The sequence below is a fragment of the Athene noctua genome, chromosome 9, assembly GCF_965140245.1.
Source record: "Athene noctua chromosome 9, bAthNoc1.hap1.1, whole genome shotgun sequence".
In the NCBI taxonomy this organism is placed as follows: Eukaryota; Metazoa; Chordata; class Aves; order Strigiformes; family Strigidae; genus Athene; species Athene noctua.
The window spans coordinates 15,283,078-15,305,309 of NC_134045.1; positions in this window are offsets into that span (position 1 = coordinate 15,283,078).

The window sequence follows — 22,232 nt, forward strand, 5'->3', positions numbered from 1 at the left end:
AAAAAAAAAAAAAAAAAAAAAAAGGAAAGATAAAAAAGGGAGAGAGTGTGAGAGAAAGACTACAGGAATGTAACCGAAACACGAAACTCCATTACACTTGGAGGCAGCCATTGTTCACTACAAGGCACAGGCCATAGCAAGTCAACAGAACTGCAGCACTTAGTATTAATTCAAAATAATAATAATTTACATATCAGATCCTATAATTTTAGTCCAGCCATTCAGAACTGCACATTCTATAGGTTTGCAGTATATCCATTCCTGCACAACACCCTACATGATCAGTAAAGGAGAAATACCCTTGCATAATTTACCATGAAATTCCCATTAAAAATAAAAATGGATTTTTTTCTGTGCTGCATATTAATTTATAACAGTGACACACAGCATCAGCCATCCTATTTAAGATATTTTAGCTTAGTTTGCAGTTTGATCCTCAAAACTCTATCTTTTAAATATCTCAAACATGTATATACTGTGTTCTGAAGAGCTTTCATGGAGAATGTTTATTAGTCACTTTGATCTAATTCATCACAAAAGAAACCGTCTTAAAATACATAATGTTCTTTTAAGTGACACATGTTGAAGCTGTTAACGTACTTTTAACCCGTGCTTTCAAGGATCTGAACCCGTCTTTACATCGTCTAAAGCTTAATTAAAAGAATACTGTCAATATCAATGTCAAAGTAACTTGTCACCCTATGAATGAGAGCCTCAGTCGATTTTTCAAACTGTGCCAAACTTTCGAAGGGCTCTTTCACTTTATAAATCAACTAGCAGCTTAGAATATCCTGGCAGCACCTTCAAGGAACGAATCAAAATGACAGGAAAAGAGGGGATAACAATCAAAGCTTGACTGAATACAGGTGTTTGAGTTTACAGACGAACCACAAATGCCTGGATCTTTGACAGCTGTTGATGTTATCAGTTATGTGCAGCTATTATTGGCTCCGGTCTTAGGGGCTGTAAGGCCTTTCCCTTAGCAACATCTCTGTGGCTGATAACATTTGGCTGAACTTTCAGATCTTAACCTCCCTTCTGACTTTTTGCAGTCAAACCCGCCTAAACTGATCAGAGGAAGAGACACGCAGTGGGAAGACAAGTAAAATATTATTGACTGGACTGTTTCATGTCTATTAGGAAGAAAGAGCAAGGGAGGGGAGAGCTTTCCAACTTGACAGGCTTCAAGATAATCAGGGAAGGAATCAAGGCAACAGAGTAACCCTTAGAAAAGTAAGAAAGCAATGGCTTATGAGAGGTCATTGTTCTATACAAGGAACAAACACGGGGTGATATTTTATTAGGCTCCAATTTGAGTTCCCCCATTTTAGTACTACCATTTTTAGTGCTGCAACTTAAAAGATCTAGAGCAATTTTATGGCACACGATACATTATTATCACTACTTAAGTCTTCAGCTTTACTTAAAGCATAGAGAGATGAGTAAATTACTGAGATTCTCAGCAGATCAAACTGCTCCTGAGCATTTTGAGAGGAGACACATTTTAAAATACTTTTAAAATTCTGATTCAACTCTTGTTATCAGTGATTTTCTGGGCAGACTTTCCCCTGTTCCACTAGCATAAACCAGGCAAAATAAAAGTTCATCAATATGGTCATGCTATTACTGAAGTCATTCTACTGGTAATGACAATTTTTCTAAGACAGTGCCATGCACTCTGTATCCCTTTTAGAATTACATAAATTATCCAAAATTCCCTATGTTCCTCTAAAGCAAAGGCCAGGAAGTTCTCTATACATCTATATGCATGTAAACCATCAAACACCACTCCAATGACTAGATCAGACTCATCATCTTAAGATCAATAAAATCCTAGTCCAATGAATTAGCAGCCTAACAGATAGGCTTCTCAGATCTCCTCAAGTGATGAAAAAGCAATCCCAGAAACTTTCACAGTGTTGCAAGAAATCACGTTTTTGATCTGATACTTCAAATTATCTTGTTCATCAGTGGAGCAGCACTTGGGTATTAACCATATGTATTCTTTACAATGCCCTTCTATGTGGGTACAACTCGTGACAGACTATTTTCTTTTCAGGACTTTCACAGTAACTCTTTCTTAATAAGTAACCTGCCCTCTTTATAGCAAAAATGTTGATCTTGAATTACACTATGCTTACTTTCTGCCAAACAATGTTAAATCCCACAAGAAACCCATGCTGAACATGATATGTTATTGTGCTGCATCATATGGCAGGAAGCATAGGTAAAATATATATGACAGTATCAAAAATATTGAAAGAATTATAAGGAAAAGACTTAATTGAAGTACTGCAAAAATAAAAAAGGGACTTAAGACATGCTTCATGACTGTTTTGATTAGTAGCTTTAGAAACCAAACAGTGTTGTTAAGCAGGACTTTCATTCCAAAATACAAATTCAGAGGTGTAGAGTCTGCATCTGTAGATCAGCCCAGCTACACAGAAATTATCCGAGGTACTGTGATCTATATTAGAATACTGACATTATACTTACTTTATGAATACAAAATCAAGATGTAATAAGTCCAGTTTACCTTTTTTAAGTAATTTAAAAACTTATATATTATTGCAGTTTAAGTTTATAATTCTATTTTTAAAAAACGTGTTCAGCCATAAAGATGTCACCATTTTAACCATCAAGAAAAGGTCACACCAGCATTCAGGATACAACTTAACTATTCTTTTTCATGCTTTGACTCTGAATCTTTGCATCTGCACTTACTTGGAGGTAACTGGTAGAATCATAATCATATATTTAAATTAGACACTAGGAGAAAATTAGAATGTTTTGGAAGAAAATTAGAACAGAATGTTTCAAGAATTCCTAATATTCTTTAGACTACTTTCTTTTATATCTTCCTTATATTGCCTACATGGAGAAAAAACATACTCTGAGGAAGCCATTTAGGGGTACTCATATTTACAAATGTTGTAAGCACTCAGTTAGAAAACAAATATGGAATCAGTGACCAATCACACAAATGAATTATCAAACTGTGAATACCAGACAAAAATTCCCAAATAATCAACACATTAAAATATTCACTATGGAACCCAGATCAATGTTAATTAATACAAATAGCCCATACATGCACAAGTTGTTTACTGAAAATTCAAAGGAAAAAAAAATAATGCTCTCAAATCACTCTCTAGATGTATGTCAGAATACATTCTCTTTATTAAGGACAATATATTAGAACATTCTTAGACAAAAATGTAGAAGAATGGTAAAGCCAAGAAATTTATGGTAAACAATATCATAAATTGGCCCTAATGCCACTCCTGTGTAGCACAGGGATTGAGACAGAAGTCTTAATCCATTTTTCTGTCCTTCCCAGCTTCTGAAATTATATAGCACCTGGATTTTCCAATTTACACACTACATGCAACAGCCTTTTATAAGTCATCTGCCAACAGTACAATACAATGTGCTGTTCAGAATACTGCCTGCCCTCTGAATCCGATCTGCCTTAACACCTCACAGCAGCACCCTTTCCAACCCTTAACAGATCTGGAACCGAGTGCAAGGTCTGTAGCAGAAGACTGTAGTAGGGGATGCTTTTGTCAAAAAAATGAAAGGCATATGGTACACAGTTGAATCACTTCAATTTTTGTATTACTTTTGGTACCTTCATTTTAGTGTTTGAAAATTTAAGCATTACAGTTAAGCAGCTACTTCAGCCAAGAACAGTAGAATCTGGAAAAAATGAGTTTTATCTCAAGAAACAGAAATTATAACACTTATCTGTGGTTCACAGGAAGTAACAAAATTATTACTACTAGCATTATGTTATAATGCTAAAGTTATATGAAAATAAGAGCTCATACCTAGTAAACATCAATATATAACACAGTATGTTTCTTATCAAGAAGTCTTTAAAGGACAAATTTAATTGAAAAAATTAAAGGGTCTTTTAGGTTGGAAGTGTGATGTTATGATGCACATACTTTCCTTGTTACTTGGAAAAAAATAATCCATATTTATGTAAGTAGTGTGAAATTTATTATGTCCATTTTCCCAATATACTTTGGCATTACTGATTTTTTGAATGTTGAATTTATTTCACATCTTAAGAAAGGATTTATAACCCATCCAAATGTCTAAAATGTCTAAAGAAAACAAGGTTTTCCAGGTAAAGATGCACATACTTCTCCCTAGTTTCACCTCAATTGTATTTTCCCCCCATACTCTCTAAAAATGACTCTGCTCGTTCTGAATGCACTCAATCCAACAACTACAGCATCACTGCCCATACCAACAGTTCCACTGATGACCACGTAGCCTGTTTGCACCTCAAAATTCATTTGAGCATTTTTAAAATTTCTTTCCTTAAACTTCAGTGCAAACTTAGTCATATTTCACATATAGACAATTACCCTAGCCTAAATTACAGCAGTTAGATTAGAATTTTATAAGAGGATTCTGGTTATAACCTTAACTGCAAAGAGGCTATCCTCTCTTCTTAGTACTTTTATCCTTAAGTCAGCAGCATTTAGGACAGCACTTCTGGTTAGAGCTCATTTGTACAATGCAACATCGTTATGAAAGCCTTTTATCCTCAATCATTCAACCAATCCAAATGTGGAGAACCATCCTCAAGAAACAAGCACTAATAAATCTCGTTCATTTCCTTTTAATTTTAGGCAGATAAATGTTACACATCCTGAGTTGGAGGCTCTCTGGACATGAAATCACTTAGTAATAGCTCAAATAAAATTTAACCCTATGGTAGCTAACTCAGACTTCCCTTTGCATTCATATGTTGATTTTAAAAGCTCATGACCTAAAAAGTAAAATACACAGTATAACTAATGACAAGAGGAGCTTGTAAAATTTAACACAATTCATTTCATCCTCTTCTACCACACATCGGACAGTCTGACTTCTGACACAAGATCATCTTCCCAGTCATAATTTTCAAAAATCAATTATAAGGTCTGTAGATGCTACATTATTTTGGAAAAAAATCTTTACTAGTGCAGGAAGAGATTACCTCTTGAAAAACTAAGATCATAGTGTAATGTCAACAGTAATATCCTTAAGCAACTGGGTCTTTGACCAAGAGAACTTTAGGAGGCAGAGTCACAAAAGTGAATGTAATTACTGAAGTCATAATGCACAGTTCAAAGACACATGTTCAGTCCTGTCCCAGAAAATAGGAATCATGCAGGAGCAATATGACAGTGATCCTAGAATAATACTATTTCATTTTCCAATTTGTTTCACTTTTCAGTGGAAAAAGAATAAAGACTGTACTTTTAAAAAACTCTAATGAAGGATCTAGGGAGACTACTCCATTTTTATGTTGCATTTTTACCCCACATTATGTTGGAAAAGGTTAAATAATAGAGGAGAGCAGTACAGAAGTCTCACTTTTCTGTTATTGTTTTATTCAATTTACTTTTCTCTAATGAAAAAACACTCAAAGTTACAACTGAATCTTCCACATTCTCACACCTTTCAAACTTAAATATTCCACCATTTTATGTAGATAACAGAAACACCTTTTTTTCCTTACAGAAGGTAAGGTGACAAGCTATTGGTGCTGCCTTTGATAGTGTCTGTGATAGTAGACTAATCTCTACCATCAGTTAAAGTGATTGCCATTAAAATCTTTATAAGCAATTAGCATTACTGCTTGAGTATCAGTATTCCCTCTACTTACTGCAGAAAGCAGGGGAAGCCAGCAGTCTAGTGAATGCTAGTGGCTTTAAATGGAATATCAATTACAGAAAAAGGTAAACATTGCAATGGCAATGTACATATGAGCATCACCAAGTTAATGGATAGGAAATCTGTAACAGGGAAAAAATTGGCCTATTGTAATTTAGGGGGTAATTTTCTTTTTCAACACTATTATTCATTCTGCCTCTACAACAGACATTTTCTCTATTCATTTTTCACACATTGTGAAAGTTTGCATTGAATTCCCAAAGCTATGGTCATCAAATGTATGCAAAACAAAGCCAAATAAATTCACCTTGCTACACATACTAACTAGGTCTTATTATTTTAAATGTTTGTATACTGCAGGTGTGGACCTCAGGCACGTGCAAAAGCACTACACATTTCTTATTCTTAATACAGAAAAAGTTATGTCAAGTTTAAAAGGATGGTTTTCCATTATTATGGATCTGAAAACTCTAACAATATTATTGCAAGCTATTGGCCTGTTATTTAAACCTATCTTGGGTCAGTTTTAAATATAAAGATATACATTTCTTGGGAGTTTGCCTTCCTCAGAGGAGTTTCATCTTTTTCCCACATTCCATCCTCTGTGGAAGACATGTACATACCCCCATAAGGGTGCACCTTGTGGTCAATTCCTAAGTTTAGAATTCCAGATGGTATTAAAATATTGTACACTATAATGAGTGATAGAAAATAGAACTCTTAAAATCTTTTGCTTTATTCATATACACACATTGATGTTCAAGTGCAAATTGTGAACTCATAAGTGCATTGAAGGCCTGCAATGGTCTTCACGTACACCAAAGTTTCAGGTCACTTGACTGTAACTACTTCAAAAGGAAATTCCATATATAACTTTCTCAATGTAATTGACAACAAATAAAGAATTCGGATTTACAAAGGACTACTTTTTATTCACAAACACATGTTATTTATTGTTTAAAGCTATCATAGATACCTATTCTGAAATAATATCCAATTCAACACACTTCTGTTCCCCAAACTTTATTCATGCTTATGTAGGTATTAACACAGTTATGCAATCATCTGGCTACCATCGCCCTCTGGGTAGTAAGGAGGTCCTCTCTAACCCTTTAGCTGCTATAAAGTATGCAGAACTTAAATGCACAGATGAAAAAAAATTTGTCTCAATTTCATACTTCTGCAAAATGGTAATTCTGTACTTAAAATGTACAAGATGGATGTTCAGAAATATAGGCTGAAAGCCTAAATTATACTTGGTCATAATTTATGTAGTACAGTCCCAAAGAGATACAAAAAAGGCAGAGCATAATTTATCTGTTGGAATCAGAGATAGCTTTACTAAAACTCCCATTTATTCTATCCCCTATAGTCTTAACCAGCCTTTGTCCTTAGGGCGCATTCTATTTAAGCTTTCCATATTACTGTTTGATCACATATTGTAGCCTATAATTTCTCTATCATCTGAAGCAAATTCAGCTCACAGAAATTATGATCTCCATGATAGCAAACACTGCATTTCTGAGATACAAAGCATTTACAGCAATACAGAATTATTTGCATGTAAAATGTCTGTTGGAGGAACGTACACTTTAATTTTGATCATAATGCTATTAGAACATAAGGTATCCAATACTCTGAAGTGGTTTCACTATAAAGAACCTAAACAGAGAAATAGGATGTGACGAATATAGTAGGAACAGTTCTCTCGACAGAAATTTCACACCATCTGACATAAGTCAATGGGATTAACCAGGGTTTATACCAAACCTGAATTCATGTTCATTTTTAAAAATATACTATTTCATTTATGGCAATACAGAAGTCTGAAAACAAAAACATAATGTAAATTTGATTTGGCACATGTAGTAAAAACATGCAATTATTCTGTCTAGGAATAGTTTTTCTAAATACACTTCCATGCAGCAAATTTGCTCAAAATTTACATCAGAAACATCCACATCAATTAAAAAATAAATTTATAGCTGTAATACTTCAGTCTTGGCCTCCTTCATACTCTGTTAGAAGTGGTCAGGACTTATTTGCATGGAGGATATGTAAAAGACATCTTCATGTCGCAGAAACACTATTTTTTCACTATCCAGAGATTGGTTTTACCTTGTTTGCATTGAACTAATATCTTAGTATGTTATCAAACACAATGTTATTACTGGAGCTGATGGTGCCAACCTTGCAGTGAGATAGAAACTCTGGATATGATGACTTGGGCTCATTAAATATTTCCAGAGTTCTTTTAGTCATTAGCATTGCTATCATAAATGTTCAAATGTTGATGGTATATTTTTCACAATAAACACTGTTCAATTGTAGATTGGCTAAATTCCAATTAGAGTGCTTCCATTTTCCCTCTCAAATTTCCCCTGAAGAATATGATACTCCTCTCTTTTTCCTTTAATTGAGAGTAATTTTCTTTTACTGTTTTATACTAGGTTTACAGTTTACTACTGACAGGGTTGCATTTAAATGGTCTTATTTATTACAGAAGAATTTAAAACACAATGCATACCACCTCTGCATCTGAACTCTGGAAAACTTTTGTGGAGTCAGAATGCTCAGTTAACATGAACCAGCAACTCATAGGCACATAGGATTCAGTTCAGTCGCTAACCAAGACATCTCCACTTATAATCCCCACTGTATTCTTTGCAACATTTGAGGGAGAGTGTTAGGAGTGATGGACATGTACTTTGTAAATTGTTTTGTTTTGTTTAGGGCAGGGGAGGTTGATTTTGATCAAAAAACAAATGCAGTTTGATTTCAGATGAAATTGTGAAAACACTTCCATTTGTTATGTTAGCAAAAGAATGAAAGTAAAGTAAGCAAGTTCAAATTAGTGGTTAAAAATAGTTGCAAAACACCCAAAGTATTTTCTGGGACTCTTTGCAGCCAAGAACCTGAAGTCAATTATTTATACTGCTCTGTTTGTAAGTACCTGGTACTATTCTTCACTAAAAAGTTGATAATACCTCAATTTTTCCATTATTCCTGGTTGTCAGGGAGGTTCCACCCATCTTGATAAAAGATGAGTTGGCCTCAGTTCTTCACATCTTCCATATTTCTAAGCTGAAAAACAGAAGTGTGCCTTATGTAAAATGAACTCTTCAGTGACTACAAACCACTAGCTACTGAAAGAAAACTGCAGCACAGCTGTGTGAAAAAGTTATGAAGAGAACATTAATGAAGTTGCTTCTGATCATATTATTCAGTTTGAAAAATGGTATATTTACTTCTCTTTTTTCCCCCCAAGTTTGGGAATACACACTCTGAGTAGCCAATACACTTAAAGCTTTTCAGTACTGAGTCTCACTAAAAATAAAAATAAATTTAAAATACCAGTCACCTGCTGGTAGTATGCTGTAGACAGCCGTCTGACACTCCTACTCTTGGTGAAGTTAGTGCTGTTAGCAATCTGGGACGTTTACAAAAGGAAAGGCAGGTTGGATAAGGAACACCACTTAAAGCCAGGTTTATAGCAGCATTGGAAAAAATATGACTGCAGCTTTTCTTTTCTTGTATGTAAGAATTACAGGATTGTTTACAGATGGTTCCTGAGCATAAAATCCTATGCTTATGGAAGATTCCAACAGAGTGATAAATGCACAATAAACCTACAATTCACAGGAACAAGACATGAATTTCAAGGATTGCCACCTATACAGGTGTATCAAAACCAGTTAAAAGTATCACAGAAAGTGTCTCGTAAAGTAGATTCTTCTTATGGCGAAGCAACTAAACAGAAAAATCCACTGCAAAGTAATTTAGCTGTAATCAGAATTACAAATCTGAGGACTGTAACAGAATTAGATTGTGAATCATCTCAGTTTACAAACCATGTTACACACAAAGGCCATCTGTTTGTATATGTTATTATCTGTACAGGAAAGGTAAATGTCACATTGGTCTGATAGTTTTACGTTGATGTCTGCCTCTGCAATATTGAAATCCCCAGTGTGTGTGTGTGTGTGTGTGTGTGTGTCTGGTATTTCTGTCATAATCAACAATAAACAAATGCAGAATATAAATTCCACTGGAGATACTGTTTTCCTTAGGTTTTAGTCTTTTTATGGCAACATTTTAGGGATACAAAAAGAAGCCCAGGTTGTGAGGGCTGTTCTTAGAGTGGTGACCTATAGTGGAGTTCAGTCATTTTTTAGAGAACAAAAACATATCTGGAAGGTGTTCATGGATATTCAAAGAGTCAGCTGAAATGCCACCAACCTGCTTTAAGAAAAAATATCCTGAGTTTCAAAAAATGTATTTCTTTGGTCATACAGAACTGTTACACATATTAACACTATGTCTATCTTGGCAACCAGCAGAAAAAGAAATCAAGACTTAATAACAAAGCTTCTGAAACCCAAATTGCAGGTTTCATGACAGAATCAGAAAAAGACAAATTAAAAGAGCTAGACAACCTTTAATATCAGAATTCAGGGGATGGGGGTGGTCCTCCTAGATCTGCAGAATTAAAAAAATTAGAGAAGAAACATTCGTAGAATCAGGTACATTTCAGATTATGAAAATGTCCCATTTTGAACCAGTGCCTACCTGTAAAAAAGTTTGGACTAGATGAAAGTTGACACCTGCTACATAGTAGGACAATGATAAAACTTCCTTAGTCTGAATGCAAGAAATTATTCAAGTTATTTCAGCTTTCTGACTCAGGTTCTTCTCTTTACGAATGGGCATAACATACACTTCTCTGGAATATCATTATACTTGCCTTTCACAAAACTCAGTGGGGCTGTTCAGTGCATGGCATAAAGTCCACTATGCTGGGAGAGGAGTCTTAAGTGAAAGAAGCTCTTTATGCCTACAAAAATACTAAAAACCTAAGACACCTCAAATACGGAAGTAATTTCCCCAACTCCAAGGCTGCACTTGTCTAAGAAGTGTAAAATAGTACACTTGACACCATCCTTCAGGTATGAGCTTCAACCTGTCATTTTCATTTTTTTGGTATTAAAGATCATTTAAGGTTTTGAGGGGATATTTTAAATAATTTTATTTGTTCAGCATCAACTTCTCTTCATTTTAAGCTGTCTCTATTTGGCATTAAATATTAAATGGAAATGGGAAGGACTCATTGGGGCAGTTTTACAACTTTGGCTGCTCCACAAATACAGTAGACTTCTCACTTTTACCCAGTTAACACTGGCAAACAGCCACATCCATTAGGGTTTTTAGGGCTCTCTATTTTGTGATGTTTGGGGATGGTGGAGCTGAATATATAAAAACATAAGGGACTAAGCAGGAATGATATCTGTATGAAAAATAAATACCCCCAGATAAACATCGAAACTTTTCCAACTATTTATTCTGTTCCTTAAGAAAGAAAAAAAAAATAATAGCTATTGAGTAAAGGTGTTATAAACCAGAATTAACACTAATCTTTGAATTCAAAGATGATTGTGGCAGGTGAATTAATTAAGAAGTTTCCTTCATTTGACTAAGCTGTGGACTGGATTTTCGCTAGTACCAGGAATACAGGTCCTTTGTCTCACATGTAGGCTTCAAGTGTTTTTTCATTTCAAAGTGCTCTTGCAAAAACTGTCCTTTAGCATTGAATACCCCAGCAAAAGACTAGTAGGCAAAGTGTTTCACATTTCCAGCACTGATGCACTGAGGAAAATAATGTTTACAAGGAAGTGTCTGAAACATTGAAAATGTACCTATGCCAATCCATCAAGTAGACTCAAAAGTATAAAAGCTGCTATCAAGAACATTCAGAATACTGAGAAAGATGAGAGTGCAAGATCTCGAAATGACAGCCAAAGCATTACAAGGATGTAAGTATAGAGGTCTTGCAAACTACAAAATTTTCCTGAAGCAACATTATACAATGCAGACATTGATAACATATGAACAGTTGGTGACTCACAAATGCATAACAAATACAGACCATTTCACTGAAGCCAGCATAAAAATACTATCCAAGGAAGTCAGAGGGAAGCACTGAACAATAACTTGTTTGGTAAACCATGCAGCAGCTAGCTAATTGCCAGGCTGATAATTCGGGCTCTATCTCACAATCCATGTCCTAGTGAATAAAATGAAGCAAAACGTTATGAATATATAACTGATCCCAAATCATAACAAGAACACTGAAGATTCATTGGGAAGAGTTCTCTGAAAGAACATTTACATTCACCTGGTCAGTATTGCACCCCCTTTACAAAGAAGAACTAAGAAATACAAGCAGGGAAGTCTCCAGATTACATTGTCTAAAACCTAATTTTATTGACACCTTTTTATTTTCAGATTTTAAATCCATTTTCTAAACATCCCATGGAATTAGCTTTTTTTGCCTCAAGAAACAATACAAATAAATCACTGAGTAAGCTATGTCCACCCTTAAAACCTCTGCCGCTTATTCATTTTAGTCAAATTTCCCATATTCTTTGACTTTCTATCCTTCATTGCCTTGAGCTATGCATTGCAGCTACTGATGACATACAAATGTTAATTTTGTTCAAATTCAAACACAATACAGATGATCCCATTTTAAAGACTACTTTGCGAACATCACACTTAAAAATGAAAGAACTGAATTAGACTACAGACAGGAAAACAAAATAAATTCATTCAAGTGGATCCCTATGTTAGCTCTGTCAAATGATCTTCAGTCTCTTCAGGACTAAAACAAAGTTTCAAGGAAAGAAATCACTAACAGCTGCATATTCTATTAAAAAATGCATAGAAAGAAGAACTGTTTTAAAAATAAACCAATTGCGAGGCATCCAAAGAACCAACGATAGCAAACTTTTCCATAGTAATTAAGGGTAATCCCAGCAACAGCAGACACACAGCAGCTGTGCAGCAGTTAATGATGCTTTTTGTTCTTCTTTTGTCATTTTTAATATTTATTTTATTCCACTTCCCTTCTATGCTTAAAAAAAAAATTAAAAAAAAAAATGCTAAGACTGCAAATAGCCATTTTGTTGCAGTAAAAAGTAGCGCACTTATGTTCTGCCTCAGTCCCAAAATGAACTGTATTCCACATTGAGTTTGCAATAAAAAGTATGAGGTTTACTTTCACTTAGATATGTGACCACTAATACTTCCCAGTCACTAATCCAAATACAGTATCATTTTGTTCACCATTTAACCAGAGACCTCCTGCTGGGTCTTGCTGCCTTTGTCAGATTTGCAGCTACATAAAAATTATTGCAAATCATATGGCAAAAACTTAAAAGAATGTAAACAACTTGGTAACTACAGCAAGGTAGCTTTTAAACAAGGTCTCCTCTAGCTCATGCCTCAGAAGCATTACATTAATACATAAAACAAACAAGGTCTAATGTGACCACTTCCATCTGAGAAGAAACAAAGTTCCCCCACAGCTCATCTTACCAACTGCTGTAGTTTAATCTGATCAAATAAGGTTCTGTATTAAAAAGTTTAAATTCAATTCACCAGCGAGAAAACACCTCTACGGAATGCCTCTAACACTCACCATAAGCAAGTGTATTATTCTGAGAAGCCTCTCATCACACCATATCTTCTACATTGATAACTAATTGCAATTATTTACTAAACTTTCCTTGGTTCTTTTTCTTCTATACCCTTCTTTAAATTTTTCTAGAAACTTTTTTTTTTTCTGACAAAGTGATTCACAGAGAACATACCTGTTCTTTCAAAATACATGTGCAGGCCCCCCAACTGTTTCTAACAGTATTAAAAGTGTATCGTGAGAGCAATAAATTCTGTCAAAGTGTGCGTTACTTTCATATTTGTGCATTTCTGATGCCTCAAGGCATAAAATCTTTAGCCTTTTATTTTAAAATAGCAAAGCAAGAGCAACTTCCACCAGTGACCACAAAAGTGAATCTATAATGGTTTACTGTCATTCCACCTCTTCAAGCAGGTAAAACAAAGATCAAAAAAGTCCCCATATTAATTCATTTCAAACCCACTCTCTAATAGTCACTGGGCATTATCAAGACAAAAAAGCTTTCTTGCAAGCCACAAAGGTATTGTACATTCATTGTAACTAGGAATGTGATCATCATAACTTTTTTTTTAATCAGTTTTGACTAATGTCAGTTTCAAAGGCATTCTTCATGAAGAGCCAATGGTTGACTGCATTGTTAGATATGTGAGAAGAAAAATTAGAGTATGGTTGCACAGGGGGAAAAATTACATGAATATTTAGAACTGATCTTGAAACACTGGACCTGTTTCATATGGCTTATCACAGGCTATCTTTTAACCCTGAACATGTTAAGTATCAGTTCTTCCTCTGGAGACTTGAAGATCTAGGGTTAACAGCCTTCTGTTTTAAAAATTCATTGAGGTACAAACAAATGGTATTGCTTCCAATGCATATGCATCGCAACAAGCCAAGGGAAAAAAAAAAAAAAAAACCATTACCCCCTACAGGATACTTGGCAATTAACTCCAGCTATGTCAGCAATTTTTTGAAAAATTTCCTAAACATGAGGAAATCTCATCTTCACCGTATGAAAGACAAAGCTACTGCAGTGACTCTTCCATGCATTACAATGTGTGTGTCTTACTTCTTAACCAAGCCGCTAATCACGCAAATTATTGCAACTAATTACATCTGAAGGTCTAATTAATTCTTTCAGTACCACATCATTTAGTACGCATTCACAACACAGCACCTGTTTTGAAAATCCTTGCAGTTAATTTGTTTATAAACAAACACTATTTGCATAAAATGTTTAATGAATGGTTTAACAGTTAGTACAATACTCCAGCTTTGTCTTAGTAGATTTGAGGTCATCGAAGGCCACAATAAATTAATTTTAAACTATACAAATTAATTTAAATAGTATGTGTGAATTTCTCATTAATAAAGAAAACATTTCTAACATGTTAATTAATATCTCTGTAACAGGCCAATTACTGTCTGTACAAGTGCATCTTACAGTCAAACCCAAAAGATTTTATAGGGTTCTACTTTAGTGGAGTAAAATATTCCAACTCACATGTACATAGGACACATGTACAAATCACAGTGGCATTCAGAACTTACTTTCAGATGTCAGATAACTTTTTTTTAATGCAATATATTAGTATACTTCAATATTTTTATCAAGTATTTTAAAAACCATAGAAGACTGATAGCTTGTGTACCACTTGTGTATGGAAAAAAGAACTGAAATCAGCCGATTTAACTGTACATTCTGTTTATTATCCTTTTATGCTGGATGATGTCTCTTTCTTGCTTTATAAATAATTGCATTTTATTTCATTATGTGCTCCCTAATAATAAGCATTCTGATTAGAGGATTAGATGTTGCATACAGTGTTCTGACTAGTGTTATAATTCTCCATATACAATAATATGTCAACCTGCTTCATGTAGAAACTAAAAGAGAACACTATTTCTTACTATCAAACATATTCTTTGCATGAACTATCATTGAAATATGTTTATAGTCCCAAAGTTTGTTTCTGATTTGCAAGCATTTTCACATTTGATAAGCACCTACTGTAAATTTACATTCACTCATGAACCGTTCTTATGATAGGAAGCTGAGAATTGTAAAATATATTTATATCCTTACCCTTGTGTGGTGTTGCCCCTTAATGCATGTTTTGATGAATTCACATCATTGTACCACGTAGCTCTATGTACTACAGTATCTGTTTCAACAGGGCAACTAAGGAACAAGGGAACTAAAACCAGTGCTCATTTTCTTTTGAATATGAAATTTACTGTGATTGTAACCACATGCCCACCTCAGCCAGACACTCAACAACAAAATTACTCAGGGACAGCAATAGCCTGTATTTGTTCCCCAAAACACTCTTAAGTATGGATAATCTAATCTTTTTACAACACAGTTTGCTGTTTCTGAAATGGTGATTTGCCAACAAGTCGCCAAAGAAAAAGCTGGAAGTGTGATCAAGGATATCACAGTGTGAGGAGCATCTACAAATATATCTCTGAATACATAAATCTGAAAACATAAACACTTATACTGGGTTACTGACCTAACATTGGGTACTTAAGAATAATTCTAATTTATTTCAGCATTATGGATTTGGGGTTTTTGCAAAACAGATACTTTCACTTTTCTTATTCTTGAAAAAGTTTCCTAACCTGCAGCTATCACATGCTGAGAGTTCTCAAAACATGACTAAGAGTCAGGATCTCTTCCCGGAGAAATAAAAAATACCATATTGACACCAACATTGACTATTACTCACAGACCAAACCATCTCAGCCAGATCAGAATTTAAAGTGATGCAAACCAGTGATGTCAAAGGAACAAGAATAAGTTATACGAAATAGAATCTGGCCTATATGATTAATGTTCTGCTAAGTGCTTCTCAGTCCTATCCATTCTCTCCTTGTGTCTCAGACTGTACAACATATAGCTTGATTCAATTTAGCATGAGTTATTTTTGAGAAAGACTTATCAAACATGCCAAGTGAAAGATCAGTTTTGATATGTACAAATCCACTAAGAAAAAATCTGAAGCTTTTACTTGCCTATTTTACATTTCTTTCCCTTTGCAGTATACCAGTTATGATTCACAGAAGCATTTAAAATCTTTTCATCAAAACAGAATATGTGAATTTCCTTTAAAAAATTATTAACTCTTCCTCCCTTTGTAAAATTTCCTGCATTTCAGATCTCATTCCCATAAGACAACATCCTCTTTTGGTAACACCTGTATAGCAATTAATTAAATCTACACTCTTTATATCCCATTCACATAACTGTGTCTGCATAAAAGAGAAAGCATGCAATACCCACATAACTATTTTCAAAATACTAAAGGAGATAAACTTGCTGTTTTAAATGAAGAGCTGAAGGGAGTTTTTGTTTGCTGATTAAGATGAACATTTTTGTCTACAGAGCTTGGTTATATTCTGTTCCATTCTAAGAGTTAAAGAACCTTGAAGATTTGAGATAAACAAGACAAAACTTTAAAGTCAAAGATAAGTTGCTCAGGCAGCTGCTGAAGAAAACAAGGCCACAGCCTAACTACAAACAGTGTTAGTGCTGTGTCTAACTTAATAAGTTATTTGAAATGTCCCATGCACTGATGTGCAAACTATTCCAAACAAACTAGCTTTCTTTTTCTCTTCTCCGTCAGCGATTGTTACACTGAACTCCTGAGATGGCTCTCCTAACATTAAGAATCACCAGCATTTCACAAATAAAAGAGATCACTATGTGAAAAATTATCTTTTAAAATGGAGTTTAATTTGCATATAAGGAACAGGAGATTTATGATGAGCAACACAGCGCAGCACTGCATCTGCCTAGTATCAGCCGTAATTTAGATTGTTTGTGACCGATCTTAAATTCTAAAGCATGGAGAAGATGAAGTGCTCTGTTGCTGTGTTATTGTCAGGAGTCTAAGACTTACCAGAGATTTATTAGTAATCTTATCACAAACATGTCTCAAGTTTTTGCTTTTAATATGTGCCAAGCTCCTCTGAGGAATTTTCCTCACTGCAATTATATTTCTCAATGCATGCATTCTGAAGCTTAGTTGATTTCCTTCCCAAAATAAAGCGACCTATCATTACACTACAGTAGCTCAGCTACATTTTTCCTCTGCTACTTAATAATCAATGTATTCATCATTAAAATCTGAGCCCTGAAGCAATGGTTTTTAGCATATTCTAATGACTAGCGACTTGCAAATTACATTGACCTTTCATGTACATTCTGTAAGCACCTTGTTCTAATGTGTACTGTATTTATAGTTTGCCAATACAAACTAGCCAAAGATTGGATAATTACTGTAATCTATTAGCTCGATTGCTTTCCCTGCTCATTTGTAGCATGTGCCATATAGACCATTTTCAAAAGCTGGCCTATCTTTCATCTCTTGCAAGCCCAGAAAGTAAGAAATACTTCATCTTCACAATATATACATTTACTAATATATGAAGAACACCCCGTCTCAGCTCAAGGATATTTCAGGAATAAAGAATCTTCTTTACTATTAGTGTCATAACGCTATTTGTGACTGACAAAAAACACAGCTCACTGAGTGTAAACTTTACTTGAAGAATGTCAGGCCAAGTTCCATTTTCTACCCATTACCCTGACTTCCTAACAGCATTTAATAGGAACTGCTTGCTTCTTTTCTTGGAAAGAAAGATAAAAAGACACTTTTCCTAAGGCATAGAACCTACTTTTTTTTTAAAAGCTATAAGTAAATGTTTCAAAGAAAGATTTGAATACTTTTTATAAATGCATACTGTTGCAAGTTAAGAAAGATAAGAAATACTACATGGAAGTATTAGCTCAAGTCTTTCTGTTCTTTCCGTTGACAGTCTATTTCAAGACAGTTATGGATAGATAACATTACAGACACTGGTAATTAAAACAACACTAATTTTGTCTCAGTGGCTGCGCTTTGTTGTTTGAAATCATCTATCATGGCCTTCATGCTTCACACAATGAGAAGACATTTGTCTAGTCACATTCTGCTTGGTCAACACTTTTGCTAATATCCCAGCATACCTGGATGCTACTGCACTGTTAAAGAGGTAGTGCTTGCTTTTTTTATTTCCCCCCCAAAAAAGACCCTCTTAAATTAACTGCTTTGAATACTTAGAAAATTCATTACTTTGTGTTACTTTTTTTTTCAAAAAATGTCTTTGCTTCAAAATGGTTAAAAAAAAATCACCCTCACATTTTAACTGATACAGCATCAGTTTAGCACACAAATCCCTATCAGGAAAAAAAATATGATATACCAACATACATTCTGAAACAAAATAAATACTTGAAATGTCTGGCCCCATATACTACCGGTTATTTTGTATGCATTAGTTTAATTGATTTATGGACACTACATTTTTCTTCAAAGTACTTTTTAATATTCTTAAACATCATTTATTTTAGTATTAAGAATTATAGCATGCAGATGCTTTATATTTTGACCATAAAAAACAGGCGGAAAGACTCATATTTCATTAGGGAAGATGAAGGAATCAGACATTATTTTCAGATTAAACTTGAAGAGCAGTAACAAAGTAAACCAGAGCACTTAAGATAGATTTCAAAGGGTTGTTACTGAATGACACAAACAAGACAAACAGGCAAGATCATTTAAGATGAAACTGAATTCAGCAAGGCCACAAACCAAAGAACTGTTGTCTTGCTGGATGGGACTGCTGTTACAGAATTACCAAATGCAAAAATGAGCCCTACCCTGCAAACCTTTATATAGATGAACCAGTGCACAGTTACTGGGTGCTTCTACCTCAGCTCTTAATGCAGCCTAGGGTAAAGCTGCCTAATTGCAGAAAAAGACATCAGAAATTTTATTCTATAAAAGTTAATCATACATAAACTCAATGTTTTCTACCTTTTAAAGGTTCTCCTTTAATTTAAGAGGAATTTCATATTGGCCCACATGTAATTTAAAACATGAGGTGAAAACACAGCAGCCTTGCTATTCTAATTGCTCTCTCCAGGATGCTATTCTAAGTGGAGATACAGATAGGGCTTCAACTTTACATAGAAAAGAACCCTACTCCAACATCGGAAAGGTGTCATAATCTATTAATAAAAATTATCATTTTATCATAGCTCTATATATTTAAAAAAGGTTTTAAAGCAAAAAAAAGAATCATTATTTTGCAATTCATAGCCTTTTCAATGAAGACTAAAATAGAAAAAGAACCACTTGGCATCTCATATCTTCAACACAATTAAAATGGTCACAGCCTAAGACATTTAAAATTCTTGTAAAAAAGTTACATGAGCACTGGCTGCAGTAACATTAAGACACAAAGCACAAAAACACTTGAAAGGGAAAAACAGAACAGCAAATAAGTCAGAAAGTATTAGCAAAATACAGGTCTATTCTCATGAGCTAATGAGTATCCCTCAAATTTAATAGAGCTCAAATGATCTGCCACCCACAGGGAAAGAGCAGGAACCCCTTAGGATTTAGGTTTCTATGGCTTCATTACAAAAGATTTTGCTGGCAACAAGTGGTTTCTTAAGTCACAAAGACAGAGACTTGTCAGCTTGCATGGAGACACGTGGGGAACTGGTAGTTTGTTTGCTTCTGTGACTGAAGACAGGAGAAACTGTGGCCTCTTGGCTTCACGAGGTACTATTTACCTATTTATAACCACTTTTTCATTACTCCGGGATTTCTTCAAAAGGATTGGTATTATATTTTTATTGAATGTTACTGGATTTTAATTACAGTGTTTTATAGGAAGGCCCTAGAAAGCCAGTGGCATATGAAGAACTGTAAAACTAGGAAATGTACCACTAACTCAATAATACAAAGTTTCTCATTTATTCTAATTTTCAAATACTAGCAAAGCAACATAAATGAGCTGTATCAACAATATTTTAAAGACACAAGAGAAACAAAGTAAATAATTTAAAGCATGCTATATCAACCATGACTTCTTTCTTCATACCCTTTTATAATCCCTTTTAAGATTAGTATTCAAAAGATAACTATTATCAATGGACAAGCTGCATGGGATATGGTAAGCATAGAGAGCCCACAAAAGGAAAATGCCTGTTTCCCAATAACTATTTCTGCAATGAATGAAGCAGCACAAATCTTTTCACTTTCCATAACTCATTTGCATGAATTTACTTTTTTGCCTTAAGAGGTTGTTGTAATATCTGTTAAAACACACAGTGCAATTTTAACTCCATAATATCACGAAAGAAATATTGTGTTAGTATAAAGTGTAAAAATATGAATGCTGTTAAATTCTTTGAAGAGAAACAACAGTGCAGCACTGCTCAAAAGCACCACCCAAAGGTAGAAGTGATGTAAAGACATTTACAGAATTGGCTTTTTTTTTTTTGTTAATTTCAGCAAAACCTGAATGTAAAAAATGACAGTGCAGTGAAACTTGACAGAGGTTTTGATTGAAGCCACTGATTTCCACAGCTGCACCTGTAGTAAATTGATGATAATGCTGTCTAAAACATTCATTATGATTTGGAACTTTACTCAAATGAACACTAGATTTATAAATTTGCTAGACACGTGTTGTAGATAATATGACAAAGTACTGTTTTCAACTGAAAATTCCTTTGGCCTAATTTTATAAAAATCATGCAAAACTGGGGAAGAGAATTTATTTCTTAAGCCTTCTGAAATAGCTGAAGTTGTATTTTTGGAACAGTATGCATGTAAGTGAAATATATTCATTGGACAAATTCAGCTATCAATTCTATTCATAAATTTTCTTTATTAGAATTATAAAGGTAAGGGACAAGACTTTTTCATATTTTCAACAATCAGTTGCTTCTTTGACAAAGAACATTTATCTTTCTGCTAATCGTACTCACAATATTTCTAAGACTGAAATAAGCAACAATTTAGCATTTTAAAAAATACATAAGCATACACTTTGAGTATAAACCATGTAATTCTAATCGTGAACCGCTAACTGGTAATACATTTTGATGGAATAATCATTTTAACAGCCTATTAGTCAGATACTTTAAATGAGAGGAATTTGATACATTCTTGTTCAAAATAGTGCATTACACTAACATAAAGCAAATTAACATATTATTCCTTTAACTTTTGCAAAAAGACTAGATATGAGGAAGTATAACGTTGCCATATATCTTCCAGATTTAAGTAGGTTAATTTGCTGGGGGATGGTTTTGCCCTTTTTACTGACATTCATTGCTCACAAAGAAAAGTTGAGAAATTGTGAAGCAAGAGATACACTGAAACACCAACTCACTGGAACACAGATCAAGCACTAGAAATATTAGGAAAAGATAGCACTTGGCACAGAATACAGATCTCTCACCTGCAGTCATAGTTACCCAAATACCTCCAACATGAACATTTTCCTTACTAGAGTTGCCTTTGTCTGTATCAGTAATTAGAACCAAAACCATGAAGAATGGTTATTTATTAATGCAAAAAGGATGCAGGACAGAGTTTTCTCTGCATGCTTCTGTTGCAAGAGTACAAAAACAAGTTAAACCACAAAACTCCCTCATCAAAGAAACAAGACTTAAAGTAATTCTGTTCTTGTAAGTATGCCTACACTGTGATTTTACTACCACCTGGATAATTTCTTCTTGTTTCTTATTTCTCTTTGTTGTGGAAGCCAGGGAAATAACTAGTTATTAGGACAGACACAACACTGAGTATCAGAACTGGGTTTTCACAAATGTATTGTAACATAAAATCACATTTAAGCCTGGAAAACATACTGAGTTATGTTAAATCCACTAAGGATTCTCCAACGTGTTCCTTTTTTTCTTTAAAACTCAATACATTTCTGCAAAGCAAGCTAACAGAGGTTTTTTTAAGAATATTTGCAATAGCGTGATATAGAGTCCCTGTACTTCAGATTTTACAAACTCTGCAAAATAGGAATAGACCTCCTTTTGTTAAAGGAACTTACTGTTTTTCAATGGAAATCACCCTGTAAGGCAGGGCATCTCGTGCAAGCTGAGGGGAAAGCTAAGGCTGCAGATCTGCATCTATAAGAATGCTACACAGGCTCACAGGCAAGTAGCTGTGGGGATTACTGCACAGACACTGGAGGCCCCTTAGCCTTTCCACTCAATAGAAGC